Source organism: Aotus nancymaae, unplaced genomic scaffold (genome assembly GCF_030222135.1).
Source record: "Aotus nancymaae isolate 86718 unplaced genomic scaffold, 86718_ANA_hifiasm-v0.15.2.pri h1tg000021l, whole genome shotgun sequence".
In the NCBI taxonomy this organism is placed as follows: domain Eukaryota; kingdom Metazoa; phylum Chordata; class Mammalia; order Primates; family Aotidae; genus Aotus; species Aotus nancymaae.
The window spans coordinates 21,901,615-21,916,984 of NW_026988433.1; the positions used below are offsets into that span (position 1 = coordinate 21,901,615).

General features: G+C 51.2%; 1 protein-coding gene across 2 annotated transcripts in view; it reads right to left on the reverse strand.

Moving 5' to 3' along the window:
• CUX2 (cut like homeobox 2) overlaps positions 1-15,370 on the reverse strand; it is a 315,719-nt gene that overhangs the window by 84,073 nt on the left and 216,276 nt on the right. The gene's annotated exons all lie outside the window — the stretch shown is intronic.

Here is a 15,370-nt window from a genome sequence, read left to right on the forward strand (position 1 = left end):
GGTCACGTGTAACTATGGCATCTGCAAGCAGATTTCATCTTTTTGGTTTTTTTTCTGCAAGAAAACACCTGCAGGTTTTTTTTTTTTTGAGAAGGAGTCTCTGTCTGTCGCCCAGGCTGGAATGCTGGAGTGTGACCTCGGCTCACTGCAACCTCCGCCTGCCGGGTTCACGTAATTTTCTTGCCTCAGCCTCCTGAGTAGCTAGGATTATAGGCACCTGCCACCACGCCTGGCTAAATTTTTTTTACTTTTGGTAGAGACGGGGTTTGGCTCTGCTGGCCAGGCTGGTTTCAAACTCCTGACCTTAGGTGATCTGCCCACCTCAGCCTCCCAAAGTGCTGGGATTACGGGCATGAGCTACCAGGCCGGGCCACATATTTCTTTTTTTGAAGAGATGGGTCTTGCTACATTGCCCAGGCTGCTCTCAAACTCCTGGGCTCAAGCCATCCTCCTGCCTTGGCCTCCCAAAGTGCCTGGATTACAGCGCCCCCTCCCCCGCCACCCCGCACCTGGCCTTAGTCATTTTCTACCTATGCAAACATGGGATGGGGGAGGGGCAAGGAGGAGAAATGAAGGCTAAAAGTATGGGTTCTGGAGTTAGAAAATCTGGGTTGAAAGCCCAGCTCCACCGTGTGCAGGCTGTGTGACCTTGGGCAAATCACTGTCCCTCTCTGATCCTCAGTTTCATCTGTAAAACTTGGGGTAAATGACAGGACCTACCTCCAAGGCCTGTTGGGATTAAATGGAGCTGCACCTTAGTGCTGAGCACAGGGCCCACACACTGTGTGTTGGTAACACTTGTTATTAGTAAAGGGTGGGCTGGAAGTTCAAATGTGACACATGTTTTAGGAAAGTGGGACATGTCTGGAGAGTATTTCTTGCCACTGAAAATTAAAGAGAAATTGCTAAAGCTATCGTAAGATATCAAACAACTGCAGTAAATACTGGAGGGTAACAGAATTACCTTCTTTGAAAGGGGTGGAAATGTATGGTGGATGTTGAACAAATGATTAAAAAAGGTTAGTTTCAGGCTGGCAGTGGTGACTCACGCCTCTAATCCCAGCGCTCTGGGAGGCTGAGGCAAGAGGACTGTTTGAGCTCAGGAACCAGCCTGAGCAACATGGTGAGACCCTGTTTCTACAAAAGATAGAAAAATGAACCAGGCATGATGGTGCGTGCCTGTTGTCCGAGCTACTCAGGAGGCTGAGCGAGAGGATTGTTTGAGGCCAGGATTTCAAGGCTGCCATGAGCTATGATCGCACCACTGCACTCCAGCCTGGGCAACAGAGCGAGACCCTGTCTCAAAAAAAAAAAAAAAAAAGATCCATTACAAAAGTTTGGTAATCCCTCTCACTGTTATTCTGAGAAAGTCCCTGGTCTCTCAACTTCCAGCATGAATGACAGCCTCTCATTCCCTCAACAAACATTTCCTGAGCACCCGCTATGTGCCAAGCACTGTGGGCTGAGAACCCAGCCATGAATAAGGCAGACTTGGGGTCCACCCTTGTGGGACTTACAGTCCGACAGGGACACTGGCATTAAGGCAGCTTCCCCAGATGACTCGTTAATTACAAGTGCTAAACGCTTGGAAGAAAAGCCCAGGGTGGCCTGGGAGTGTGTAGGTCGTGGGGGTGGGGGTGGGGGGGCGCAGGGGAGGCTGACCCAGTTTGGTAACAGAACATCAGGAATTATCTCCCCAAGAAGGGGAAGTCACTGTGCGGAGGGCAGAAAAAAAAGTTCTAGAAGCTGGACAAAGGGAAAATCACCAAGCCATGGGTAGATTATTTTCCTCAATTTACATTTATTGATTGATTGATTGATTTTGAGACAGAGTCTTACTCTGTCACCCAGGCTGGAGTGCAGTGGCATGATCTCAGCTCACTGTAACCTCCGCCTCCAAGGTTCAAGTGATTTTCCTGCCTCAGCCTCCCAAGTAGTTGATTACGGGTATGTGCCACCACACCCAGCTAATTTTTTGTATTTAGTAGAGATGGGGTTTCACCATGTTGGCCAGGCTGGTCTCGAACTCCTGACCTCAAGTGATCCACCTGCCTCAGTCTCCCACAGTGCTGGGATTACAGGCCTGAGCCACCGCGCCTGACCCCATGCGTAGATTTTTATCCTTGTTTAGAGGGACAAGATTCAGTTTCTACTCTGGGGACATGTGGTTGAGTGGGTGATGCAGCTACGGCCAGTAGGAACCATAACACAGGAGGAGGTGCAAACACTGGCGGCTCCCGTGAGCCCCGAGGAGGGGGCAAGTAATTCAGAATCTTGGTAGGGGGGCATCCCTGATGGGCTAATAAAAAAAAAATGACACCTAACGTTTACCGTGTGCCACAGCTTTCATGATAGTCTGTCTCCATGGGCACACCAATCACCGAATGGCTGCTGCCACCCACCCCGTTGTACAGATTAGAAAACTGAGGCTCGAGGAGGTCAAGCCACTTGCCCAAGGTCACCCGGTTAGCAAATGGCAGGGGCAAAAATCACACCAGGTCTGGGGATTCAAATTGCCATTCTGAATTCAAATGCTGCCTTCCTTTTGTCCTGGATAGAAAAATTATCCCCAGCCAGTGGCCTTGCAAACCAACTACAGCGGCCCTGGGTGAGAGGCCGCGGTGTTGGTGACTTGGCACCGGAGGAAACCATGAGAAAGTCATGTCTTGGGCCTCAGACGAAGGATGACCAAAGATCAGCTGGAAGAATCACTCAGTGTTCCATTTTACAGCTGCCTGAGCTGAGGCATGTGGGGGGGTTGGGTCTGAGGAAAGACACTGGCCTCCCACGAGAGACTGAGCAAGGGTGGGGACGAGTGCTGCAAGAGTCCTTTAATGTTTCCCTGTCCCTGCCTATAGCGCCCCCTGCCTTCCCTTCATGGCACTTATCAGTTTGTAATGGAGCCTGATTTACCTCTTCCACTGGGGAAGGCTCCATGCAACATTATAAGGAGGGTAAGAGTTTTGGTGTTAGTCTTCCCCACTGGAGCTGAGCTGTTCAATATGGCAGTCACCGGTCTGTGTACTACTGAGCGCTGGAAATGCAACGATTCCAAACTGAGATGGGTCGTAAGTGTAAAAGACAGCATTTCTAAGTCTTAGAATGAAAAAGGAATGTAAAATACCCCAACATATATATATGTATATCTGTTTTTTTTTTTTTTGACAGAGTCTCACAGTGTTGCCTAGGCCGGAGTGCAGTGGTGTGATCCTGGCTCACCGCAACCTCCACCTCCCAGGTTCAAGCAATTCTCCTGCCTCAGCCTCCTGAGTAGCTGGGATTACAGGTGCACACCACTATGCCTGGCTAATTTTTTATATTTTAGTAGAGACAGGGTTTTGCCATGTTGTCCAGGCTGGTCTCCTGAGGTCAGGCAATCTGCCCGCCTAGGCTTCCCAAAGCTGATAATTTTTATACTGATTATATTCTGAAATGATAACGTTATGAAGATATCAGGCTAAATAAGATATATCATTAAAATTAAATTTCTTCTTAGAAAATTCTTATTTTTCATTTTTGAGACAGAGTCTCACTCTGTCACCAGGCTGGAGTGCAGAGTAGCTGCAATTACAGATGTTTACCACCACGCCCGGCTGATCTTTGTATTTTTAGTAGAAACAGGGTTTCACCATGTTGGTCAGACTGGTCTTAGACTCCTGATCTCAAGTGATCTGTCTGCCTCAGCCTCCCAAAGTGATGGAAATACAGGCATAAGTTACTGTGTTCAGCTATACTTCTTACTTTTTAAAATGTAGCTACTAGAAAATTTTAAATTAAAAATGTGGCTTGTGTTCTATTTCTATTAGACAATGTTGATCTCATGGATCAGTGGTTGGCAATCTTTGGTCCTTGGGCTGAATCCTGCCCTCCATCTGTTTGTGTTAATAAAGTTTTATTGGAACACAGCCACAGTTATTCTTTTACGTGTCTATGACTGCTTTCCAGGTACCTGGGCAGAGTCGTGTAGTTGTGAAAGAGACTCTGTGGTCTGTCAACTTAAAAATACTCTCTATCTGACCCCTTACAGAAAACAGTTAGCTGATCCCTGCTTTAGGGGTTCATATAAAAGTTGGACAATATATATATATATTTTTTTGAGACGGAGTTTCGCTCTAGTTACCCAGGCTGGAGTGCAATGGTGCGATCTCGGCTCACCACAACCTCTGCCTCCTGGATTCAGGCAATTCTCCTGCCTCAGCCTCCTGAGTAGCTGGGATTACAGGCACGCGCCACCATGCCCAGCTAATTTTTTGTATTTTTAGTAGAGACGGGGTTTCACCATGTTGACCAGGATGGTCTCGATCTCTTGACCCCGTGATCCACCCGCCTCGGCCTCCCAAAGTGCTGGGATTACAGGCATGAGCCACCGCGCCTGGCCCTGGACAATATTTTTAAAAGCAGAGATTAAAAATTATCCTGAGGCCAGGCACAGTGGCTCACACCTATAATCTCGGCACTTGGGAGGCCAAGCTAGGAGGATCGCTTAAGCCCAGGAGTTTGAGACCAGCCTGGGCAACGCAGCAAGACCCTGTCTCTACAAAAAAAGAAAATTAGCTGGGTGTGGTGGTGTATGCCTGTGGTCCCAGCTACCTGAGAGGCTGAGCGGGGGTGGTCACTTGAGTGTGGGAGGTTGAGGCTACAATGAGCCATGATTGTGCCACTACACTCTTGCCTGGGCAACAGAGAAAGACCCTGTTTCAAAAAAAGAAAAAGAATTCTGAAAAAATTAGTCAGATGTGGTGGTGCACTCTTGCAGTCCTAGCTACTCAGGAGGTTGAAGTGGGAGGATTGCTTGAGTCCAGGAGTTTGAGGGTGCAGTGAGCTGTGATCATACCACTGCATGCCAACCTGGGCAATAGAATGAGACTCCATCTTTACAAACAAATGAAATCCTGGACTGGCACTCAGTGTGAATGCGTTCACGTTTAGGGCTTCCCAAAGTCAATGTGACTTTCAAAGACAAGTCACATGTGGATTTCCTGCCTCATTCAGTCTGTCTCATTTTAGGGCAATGACTGGCTGGCTGTGGAAGGCCAGGTTCCTAAATTTCTTTCTTTTTTTTTTTGAGATGGAGTCTTGCTCTGTCACCCAGGCTGGAGTGCAGTGGCATGATCTTAGCTCACTGCAACCTCCACCTCCCAGGTTCAAGTGATTCTCCTGCCTCAGCCTCCCTAGTAGCTGGGATTACAGGCATGCACCACCATGCCCAGCTAATTTTTGTACTTTTAGTAGAGACTGGGTTTCACCATGGTGGCCAGGCTGGTCTTGAATTTCTGACCTCAGGTAATTTGCCCACCTTGGCCTCCCAAAGTGCTGGGATTACAGGTGTGAGCCACCACGCCCGGCCGTGGTCCCTAAATTCCTGATGGCATCAGAGCTTGACCTGGTATAGGGCCTAATGTCACTATGAGCATCTCTTGGCCTCAGTTTGTCCATCCATCAAATGGGAGGAATAATCTCCACCTGCCTATGAAGCTGCTGGGGTGGGATGAGCTAACATGCAGCAAAGAGTCCCGTGGAAGCTGATGAAAACTTTCTAATAAATCAGAAAATTCTTCTTCTAATCACATAGGATGTCTTTTCCAAGGACTGCAATTCAATGCCTTTTACCCACGTGCTGGGAACAGGTGAGCCTGGCATAAAAGGCCATGTTCAATAAGAGGCTGTGTGTTCTGTCTCATGGCTCTGCCCAACCACACAGAAGGGCAGCAGCAAAATGCCGAGAATGACAGATTTACCCTGTGACAGAAAGACTCTTGAAGGCCACGTGGAAAGGAAGAAAAGACAGGAAGAGGAGAAGAGGGAAGAGGAGGAGAAATAGGGAGGAGGAGGAGAAAGAGGGAGGAAGAGGAAAAGGAGGAGGAAGAAGAGGTAGAAGTGGGGAAGAGGGAGGAGGGAGGAAGAAGGAGGAGGGAGAAGTGGGGAAGAGGGAGGAAGAGGGAAGAGGGAGGAAAAGGGAAGAGGGAGGAGGGAGGAGGGAGGAAGAGGGAAGAGGGAGGAGGGAGGAGGGAGGAAGGAGAAGGGAGGAAGAGGGAAGAGGGAGGAGGGAGGAAGAAGGAGGGAGAAGTGGGGAAGAGGGAGGAAGAGGGAAGAGGGAGGAAAAGGGAGGAGGGAGGGAGGAGGGAGGAAGAAGGAGGAGGGAGGAAGAGGAGGGAGGAAGAGGAGGAGGGAGAAGGGAGGAAGAAGGAGGAGGGAGGAAGAGGGAAGAGGGAGGAAAAGGGAGGAGGGAGGAGGGAGGAAGAGGGAGGAGGGAGGAAGAGGAGGGAGGAAGAGGAGGAGGGAGAAGGGCGGAAGAAGGAGGAGGGAGGAAGAGGGAGGAGGAAGAGGGAAAAGTGGGGAAGAGGGAGGAGGGAGGAAGAGGAGGAAGAGGGAAGAGGAGGAGGAAGAGGGAAGAAGAGGAAGAAGGGGAGAAAGAGGAAGAAGAGGGAGGAGGAGGGAAGATAGGCGGTGGCCACCATTCACAGACACCCTCAAGAAGGTCACCGCGAGAAGTAGCTCAGCCTCCGTGGGAGCCCACGGCATTTGCATGGCCCGCTGTGACACGAAGGGTGATAACGTGTTTGGTACCCCGAGGATGAACACAGCAGGTGTAGAGCTGCTTCTGCCAGGGGAGAGGCAAGCCTGTTCTAGCCACGTAGCTCTTTTCAGCCAGGTGGTTAAAAGCAGAAAATTTGGGCCCCCTCCCCCAGGCTGAGCTCCCCCAAGCTGTCTGAGGTCGCAGTGACATCTGGGAGCCACTGAGAACCGCTCTGTGCCAAGTTCTAAGGCTGACTGTGTGCTCCAGGCGTCATTTCCGAAATCCCGCCCTCCCCACCAGCACGCCTCTAGGACGGGGGGTGCATTGTTACAGCCTGCGCTGCAGAGGAAGAAAGAAAGAGGCTCAGGGAGGTTAAGTCACTCGGCCGAGATGAGAGGACTAGTTAGTGGCAGAGGTGGCACTGGCGCCCCGGTGCCTCTCACTCTAGGGCCCAGACCTGCAACTACAAACTGTGCTTCTCAAAGTGCTGTGGGCAAGAAAAGGGGGGCTGCGGCCGAGAGCGCACGACTCCTTCCCTGGGCTCCGTGGAGCAGGCTTTGAGAACAGCCTCGCTCTCCTACTCGCTCCTGGGCTCCGGGGAGTGGGGTGGTTCTGAGCGATGATGAGGTCTGGATGTCTGATGTGGCAGGAATTCCGGAAGAAGCTAGACTGGTGGGCGAGTGAGAGGAGACAGGTGCCTGCAGGGTCTCAGAATGAACTCGGACAATGGAGAGGCAACCCGGGGATCAGGGAGCAAAGGAATGAGCTGGGTTCAGAGGGGAAGGGGTGTCCCCTGATGGCCTCTGCAGGCTGGTTGTCCCTCTGGGGCATGCAGATCAGGGGGCCAGACAGAGGGCAAAGAGGGGCAAGAGTAGGGGGAGACACAGGGAGGAGAGGGCCACGGAGAGCGAGGGGTCTGTGCTGGGAGATAGGTTTGGCGCGGTGGGCAGGAGCCGACGGACAGGGACTGATGGGCCGTGGGGAGGAGCGATGGGAAGCCCTGGAAGCCATGAAGCAGGGGCGTGACTTGCTCAGATGTACCAGAGACGGAAGGGCTCATGGTTACCACTTAGGGGTGCTTTGGGGTCTGGTGGGAGGTACTGAGCTCTTCATCAGGGGAGGCATCCAAGTACATGCCCACGTATCTGAGGCTGTAGAGGTACTCAGGGAGACCTGCACGTGGGGAGGTCTGGCTAGACTATCCCGAGGGTTCCCACTCACTCTGAGAGTCTCTGTGAGAAATCCCTTTTCTTTTTTTTGAATTGGAGTCTTGCTCCGTCATCAGGCTGGAGTGGGGCAGTGATGTGATCTTGGCTCACTGCAACCTCCGCCTCCCAGGTTCAAGCAATTCTCCTGTCTCGGCCTCCTGAGTAGCTGGGACTACAGGTGCACACCACCATGCCCAGCTAATTTTTGTATTTTTAGTAGAGACAGGATTTCACCATGTTGGCCAGGATGAGCTCGATCTCTTGACCTTGTGATCTGCCTGACTCTGCCTCCCAAAGTGCTGGGATTCCAGGTGGGAGCCACCGCGCAGTCGAGAGCCCTTTTCTTTACAGCAACCTTCTGATTTCCTACTGCCCAGAAAATGGGGGTAACAGCTACCTTGATTAGCTGATTTGTGCATTGTTATTGATGGTAACAGTGACTACTGAGCACCGACTCTGTGCCATTTTCCCCGTACTATGTACTGGACACACATTAGCTTACCCTCATCACTCTGAGGGGTGTGGCTGTCCCATTTAACTGACAAAAATGTCAAGGCACAGAGGGTGAGGGCCACAGGGCATTGGGAACTGAGACTCAGACTCAGTTTAGTGTGACACCAAAGCCCATGCTTCTCAGCCTCCACTCAGAATCGATTCTCTGGTTGGGGGCTGACGGAAGGAGCTGGAATAACCAAAAGAGCTGGAGGAGCCAGGCGGGCAGGTGGGCAGGGCATAGGAGGCCAGGAGGAGCCGCAGGACTGTACCCTGTCTGCCTCCAGGTGTGCCTGCTGGGGCCCTGTCCCCAGCGAGTGCTAACTCGCTCTCTGTCCTCCATCAGTGATGCTGTTGAGCAAATGAAAATTACATTTTAATGTCGGGGCTTAAATAAGAAATAAGTTTGGCTTTTATTTTTGATAGCTACTGTGGCCAAACTGGGCTCTCAGGCTCCTGCCAAAATGGGGCAGAAATTGGAGATCCTCTCTGGCCCTCTGGAGGGGTCCCAGAGAGGCCCCATCCCATCCTGGTCTCAGGAGCCAGCACCAGCTGATTCTAAAGACTGACTGGTTGGGCGTGGTGGCTCATGCCTGTAATCCCAGCACTTTGGGAGGCCGAGGTGGGCGGATGGATCACCTGAGGTCAGGAGTTCAGGACCAGCCTGGCCAACATGGTGAAATCCCGTCTCTACTAAAAATACAAAAATTAGGTGGGTGTGGTGGTGTGCACCTGTAATCCCAGCTACTCAGGAGGCTGAGGCACTAGAATCTCTTGAATCTGGGAGGTGGTGGTTGCAGTGAGCTGAGATCCCAGCACTGCACTCCAGCCTCGGCAACAGCGCAAGACTCTGTCTCAAAAAAAAAAAAAAAAAAAAAAAAAAAAAGACTGATTGGTTGGAAGAGAATTAATGCATTTGGCCACCTGTCATTGTCATTGTTTTGCCTTCTCAGATGAAAGTCACTAATTCATTATGGAACAATCAGGTGTAATTCATTAATTCACTTTGACTTTTCGGGTATGTCACTAAATCATTTTTTTGACCCTCAGGTGTCAGTCATTAATTCATTTTGCGCCCTCAGGTGTAAGTCACTAATTCATTTTTCAACTCACAGGTGTAAGTCATTAATTCATTTGGAACCCTCATGCAAGTCAGTGATTTGGAGCTTGAGCTCTGAGGCCCCCTCTCCCTGGGCTGCAGGCTCAGTTTCCAGATTCTGCCCTAGATGCCTCAACCTGCAATGGTGATAGGCAGGGGGTGCGCAGTAAGTCAGCAGGCAGCAGGTGGTACACACTGAGCACCTACTATGTGCATGCCCCAGGGGATCAAGCCACCTCCTCCCCCATTGCTTGCATAGTGATCCTTAGGGATGGCTTTGCGTTTGTGTTTTAGTGAAAGGAGGTGTTCAGAGGCACCAAGGATGACTCCGTGGCTTGGCGCTTGAACAACTGGATAATCCCCTTCCCCTCCCCTCCCTGCTTCCCTTCCTTCCTTCCCTCTCCCCCCTCTTTTTTCTTTCCTCTCTCTCTCCCCTCTCTCCTTCTCTCTCTCTCTCCCCTTCTGTCTCTCCCCTTCTCTCTCTCTTTCTTTCTGAGATGGGGGTCTCACTACGTTGCCCACACTGGTCTCAAACTCCTGGGTTCATGTGATCCTCTTGCCTCAGTCTCGCACAGTGCTGGGATCACAGGCGTCAGTCATGGCGCCCGGCCTACTGTATGATCTTCAATGGCCCCTGCTATGATATTAACACTTTTCTCCCTCAGAGCCCAGGCGGGGCTGGGCACAGAGTGGGTGATAAACCAACAGTGACTGAATGAACAAACCACGAATAACATAAGGAGGGAACTTAAGAGCCTCCCTGAGCTAATCCTGCCAAACTTAAATCGAACCCCAAGGCTTCCCAGGGAACCGCGGAGAATGGTGCCCTCCTAGTGGCTCAAAGTCAGCTGGGGCCCTGGCAGCTCCGCGGAGGCTTCTTGCAAGCTCTCTGGTAGGGCAGGGTCAGAGGCCCAGGGTCTGCCCCAGAGGCCCCAGCGCTTGTCTTGGAGAAGCGAACAGCAGGGTAGGAAAGAGGAGAAGTAACCTGGGAGTGAGGCGACCTGGACTCTGGTTTGAACTGGGGCCTGCATCCCCGTTCACTTTGGGCGGTCACTTTCCCTTTTGGAGCCTCAGTTTCCTCATCTGTAAAGTGAAGGTGCCGGACTATGGGCCAAAGGCTCCTTCAAACTCAGTTGTGCATTGATTCTAGATTCTAATTCACCCAGGCAGACATAATATATATATATCTTTTAGGGATGGGGTTCTTGCTCTGTCGCCCAGACGGGAGTGCAGTGGTGTAGCGTCATCATGGCTCACTGTGGCCTCAAACTCCTGGGCTCAAGGGATCTTTCTGCCTCAGCCTCAGCAGTTGGGACTACAGGCACATGCCACCATGCCTGGCTAATATTTTTAATTTTTTTAATAGAAGTGGGGTCTTGCTATGTTGCCCAGGCTGGTCTTGAACTCTTAGTCTCAAGCGATCCTTCTGCCTTGACCTCCTGAGGCACTGGGATTACAGGTGTGAGCCTTGTAATCCTGGCCCACACAGACAGACAGAGGGAGAGAGACAGAGACAGACAGACAGACAGACAGACAGATGTTGTCTTGCCCTCTCATGAACATCCCCCTGCAGTCCCTGGACTACCACTGGGACTTTAATGAGGCCAGTGCAAGACCTAGGAAGCCCTCCCACCCAGACTCGCTCTGAGGGGTGGGTCTGTGGGAAGAGAAACGTCATGCAATTTTATTCTAATATTTGTAATTATTCCCAGGCTAAAAATAAGGCACAGAGCAAAGTGTTTTCAAATGTCCGCATTAAGAACACTTTTGATCCAACATAAGACAAGTCCCCAAATGCATTTATGTCAGGCTCCCGGAGATGCGGCGAGTGGTGTTCCGTGCCAGGCTGGCTTTCACGGCTTGGAAGCAGTGCAAAAATGAAATGTCCCACAAGCAACGGCTGGCAGGCCTGCTATTAGCAACAGTGTAATCATCAATTATGTCCAATCACAAACTACTGATTTTATAATTATCAAATGAAGTTCTAACTTCTCACCTCCGCTCAGTGGCAACTAATATAATCTCTCAGTTCCAAAAGGAAGCTTTTTCCCCCCTCTTTTCCTTTTCCTCTCGTTCTCTCTTCTGGGGGAAAAAACAATTTCCAGGCCTCCACGTAAGACTGCATTTAAATTGCTTGTCACTCAAAACAAAGGCAAACCACTCATTTGTAATTCACCAGCTACCTGAACAGACTGCCTGTTTTCCTCTAAGCATCCACGCACCGAAGCACAAAGATCATTTTTCTATTGTTAAAATTGTATAAGCCAGGGCTTTTTTTTTTTTTTAGCAGTGAATACACAATTTCACTGCTCTTCCGAGGGCTCCTGGCATAAAAGGGATGGGAGGCTTTCTTTAGCGCCTTACAAATAAATTTTGCTTTGGGATATTAAAAAAAAAATACACTATATGCTCATACAATGAGCTGAAAGCTGCAGTACCAATTCTTTGACACGGTCTTATATGAAGATGAGACCAGGGCAGAAGTTATGCTTCCTGCCTTGCCTGGGGTGTGGCTAGTAGTATGTGAAGCTGGGAATCCAGATCCACTTCCATGGGCGCTGGGAAGCATCTGTGTCCAATTTTCTCTTTTTGGAGCTGCTGATGCCATAAACATGGACCCATGCTGCTTGGCATGTGGCTGGCAGGTCATTCACCCAGGAGAAACCTAGAGTGGGTGCTCCGGCTCTGACCTTGCCATTCCAGCCAGAAGCGGTTTCCAGCTGTGCGTCTTTCGGGCCACCTCCTCCCGGAGGAACAAGCCACGGACAATTGCCACCAGCCCCACCGCATGCAAACGATCAGGATGTCTTCCCAAGCCTCAGCCTCCGAAGGCTAGGCTCGCTTTGCCAATTCAGTTTTTCTGCCTAACTGATTATAATCATAATACCTTCCAATTTTAATCTAGAGCTTTTTATAGCTTACAAAGACCTTTCAGGGGAATTAGTGCATCTGAGCCTCCAAACGCTCCTGGGGGCGGCCCTGGGTCCTCTTGTTTTAGAGGCTCAGAGAGGTTGAGAAGGCAGCTCCAATATACACACTAGAGGGGTCGAGGTAGGGTGTGAATGGCTGGGGAGCAGGGGGCTGTCTTTCGACTCAGAGCCAGTTGTGTGGTAGGCAATTTGGGGCTGGAATCTGTGTGATGCCCCCACCCTCCAACTGGAAGTGGGCAAGTGGCTCCATTTTGGGTAATTCAGAACAAACTCAGGATCACCCCTCAAATGTTCCTTCTGTTACCTAAATGTGCTGTGCTTCCCTGAGTGGGAGAGAAAGTGGGGGCTCCCACCGGCTCACCAGGAGTTCCTTGTAGCAGCCACGAGAACAAATATTCCCAGTGGCAGTGACGCCATCCTGTATGACACTGTGACACTGGGTACACAGCATCAGGCATTTGTCAAAGGCCCTAGAACTTTGCAACACAAAGAGCGGTCCCTCCCGTAAAGTACGGACTGTATTGAATGATCACCTCTTAACACCGGTTCATCATGGTGACAAACACACCTCATGCTAACACAAGACGTCAGTCAAGGGGAAATCGTGGGGGAAGAGGGAGACTACGGGAATTCCCTATGCTTTCTGCTCAAATTCTCTGTAAACCCAAATAAAACTGCTCTAAAAGCTAGGGTCTAGGCTGGGTGTGGTGGCTCATGCCAGTAATCCCAGCACTTTGGAAGGCTCAAGGCAGGCACATCACCTGAAGTCGGGAGTTTGAGACCAGCCTGGCCAACATGGTGCAACCCTCTTTCTACTAAAAATACAAAAATTAGTGGGCCGTGGTGGCAGGTGCCTGTAATCCCAGCTACTCTGGAGGCTGAGGCAGGAGAATCACCTGAACCTGGGAGGCGGAGGTTGCAGTGAGCCAAGATTGCGCCACTGCACTCCTGCCTGGGCGATAGAGACTGTCTCCCCCTCCCAAAAAATATTTAGGGTCTATTAATTTAAAAAAGATAATAGCATCTGGGACTTTTTCTCAGTGCTCATCACGTGGACTGAGTGAGTCTGTGCAATAGCCCTGGGGTCCGCATCATTCTCTTCCTCATTTCACAGATGGGGAAAATGAGCCATCAGGGAGGTGGGGTCACGTGTGCGAGGTCACACAGCAAGTGGCAGAGCTTGGATTTGCAGCCAGGCTCCCAAGTCTGTTCTCTGCGCTGCTCGAGTAAAGGGATGATGCATATCACTGGGCTCTTGCCAAAGCCTGTCCCCTCCCCACGGGATGCTGTCATGTGTGCTCACTGCACGTGTGTGTCCCACCTTGTTCCCGGGGGTCACACGCCACACGAGCCTGGGGGCCATGGATGGAGGGTTCGAGGCCAGATGCAGTCCATGGACAACATATTTTCTTGGACCCTCAAGTGTTTTAAAAATATTTGAGCTGTCAAAATTCATCAAGTTACACACTTAAGATTTGCGCATTTTACTGTATGTAAATTATACCTCCATAAAGTCCTGTGAGCATGAAAATATGTGCATATATATTGAGCCAGTATTTAAAAACCAGAAGAGTTCCAAATTGCTGGCTTCTCTTGGGAAATTAGAGGATCTGGCCACCCCGGGCCCATGTTTCCATCGACAGCGACCACCTGGAGCTGGGTGTCAGCCGTCTGTTGGGACAGGCTGAGGGTCTGCATTTGGCTCCCCGTATGGGTGTGAGCCTGCCCAGGCCCCACGAGCATTAGCGCTTCTCTGTGGCCTAGACCGACACCCCCTTTTTCCTGGCTTCGCCCCCCTCCTTGAAATTTCTCAAGGCCCACCAGTCCCTCCCCCGCCTCTCCAAGGAGTGATTTCACAGCCGGCTGACAACAGACACTGCTGTAGCAGGAGGTCTGGTCCTCGTCCTACTTCAGCTTCCAGGCAGCACCCCCTCCTCACCCTGCAGCTGGCATACTGCCAGCCGAAGCTCCCTGTGAGTCCTGCACACAGAAGAAGAGGCCATTCCGACTCAGCTCCAGCCTGGGCTTGGAGAGAAAGGCCGTTGACCGCGCCTGCAGGAATGTGAGCCTTCCTGGGTGGTGAGGCGTGCCTAGGACATGGAGAAAGAACCAGCAGCTTTCCTGGAACCCTCTGTGCCTCAGTGTCCTCACCTAGAGAGCAGGGACATCGGGACCCAGCTGGGGTGTGAAGACACCAGCAGTTAAAAAATACGCTTTGGGCTGGGTGCAGTGGCTCATGCCTGTAATCCCAGCATTTTGGGAGGCTAAGGCGGGTGGATCACCTGAGGTCAGGAGTTCCAGATCAGCCTGGTCAACATGGTGAAACCCTGTCTCTACTTAAAAAAAAAAAAAAAAAATTAGCCGGATGTGGTGGCGGGCACCTGTGCTCTGGAGGCTGAGGGAGGAGAATCGCTTGAACCCAGAGTCAGAGGCTGCAGTGAGCTAAGATCACACCACTGCACTCCAGCCTGGGTGACAAAGCAAGAGACTCCGCCTCAAAAACAAACAAACAAAATATATGCTTTGTTCACTGTTACACACAGGGTAAGGGTGGCCAGGCCACAGATGGTTCCTGGAATTTCTGGCCAAAGGGTCGTGAGGGTGTATGAGAAGATGATGTCGTCCAGAGGGAACATGAGGTGGAGGCATTGGAGCACGAGGGCCGGAGCCAAAAAACCAGAGCATGGGCAGAGGGTCAGCAATGCCAAGAACCCCTCTCCTCATCCTGCCCCCAGCGACAGGCGCCCTCTTGAGACACGAGGCTGTCCAGGGTCTGCACGCCAGGCCCCAGTGACATCCTCTGCCCCGAGCTGACTTGGCGACCCTGACCTGGCCCATGTGCTCTCTCAGCTCGGTGCCACAGTAGCCATGCCTCTGGGAAGGCTGCAGGGATCCCAAGTGGCAGTGGCCTCCCGCTTGCAGTGATCCTGACAAGTTCTCCGAAATACCAGCTCAGAAGATTGGTGCTAAAAGAACACATGTGCCCTTTCTGGAAAGGCGGCCGCCCAAATGTCACTGAAGTGCTACCCTGCCCAGGCTTTTAAATATAGCAGCGTCCTTTCTAGACGTGTCTGTGGAGTGTGGCTCGAGACAGGCCCGGGAGAGCCTCAGCTGGGTGTGCATG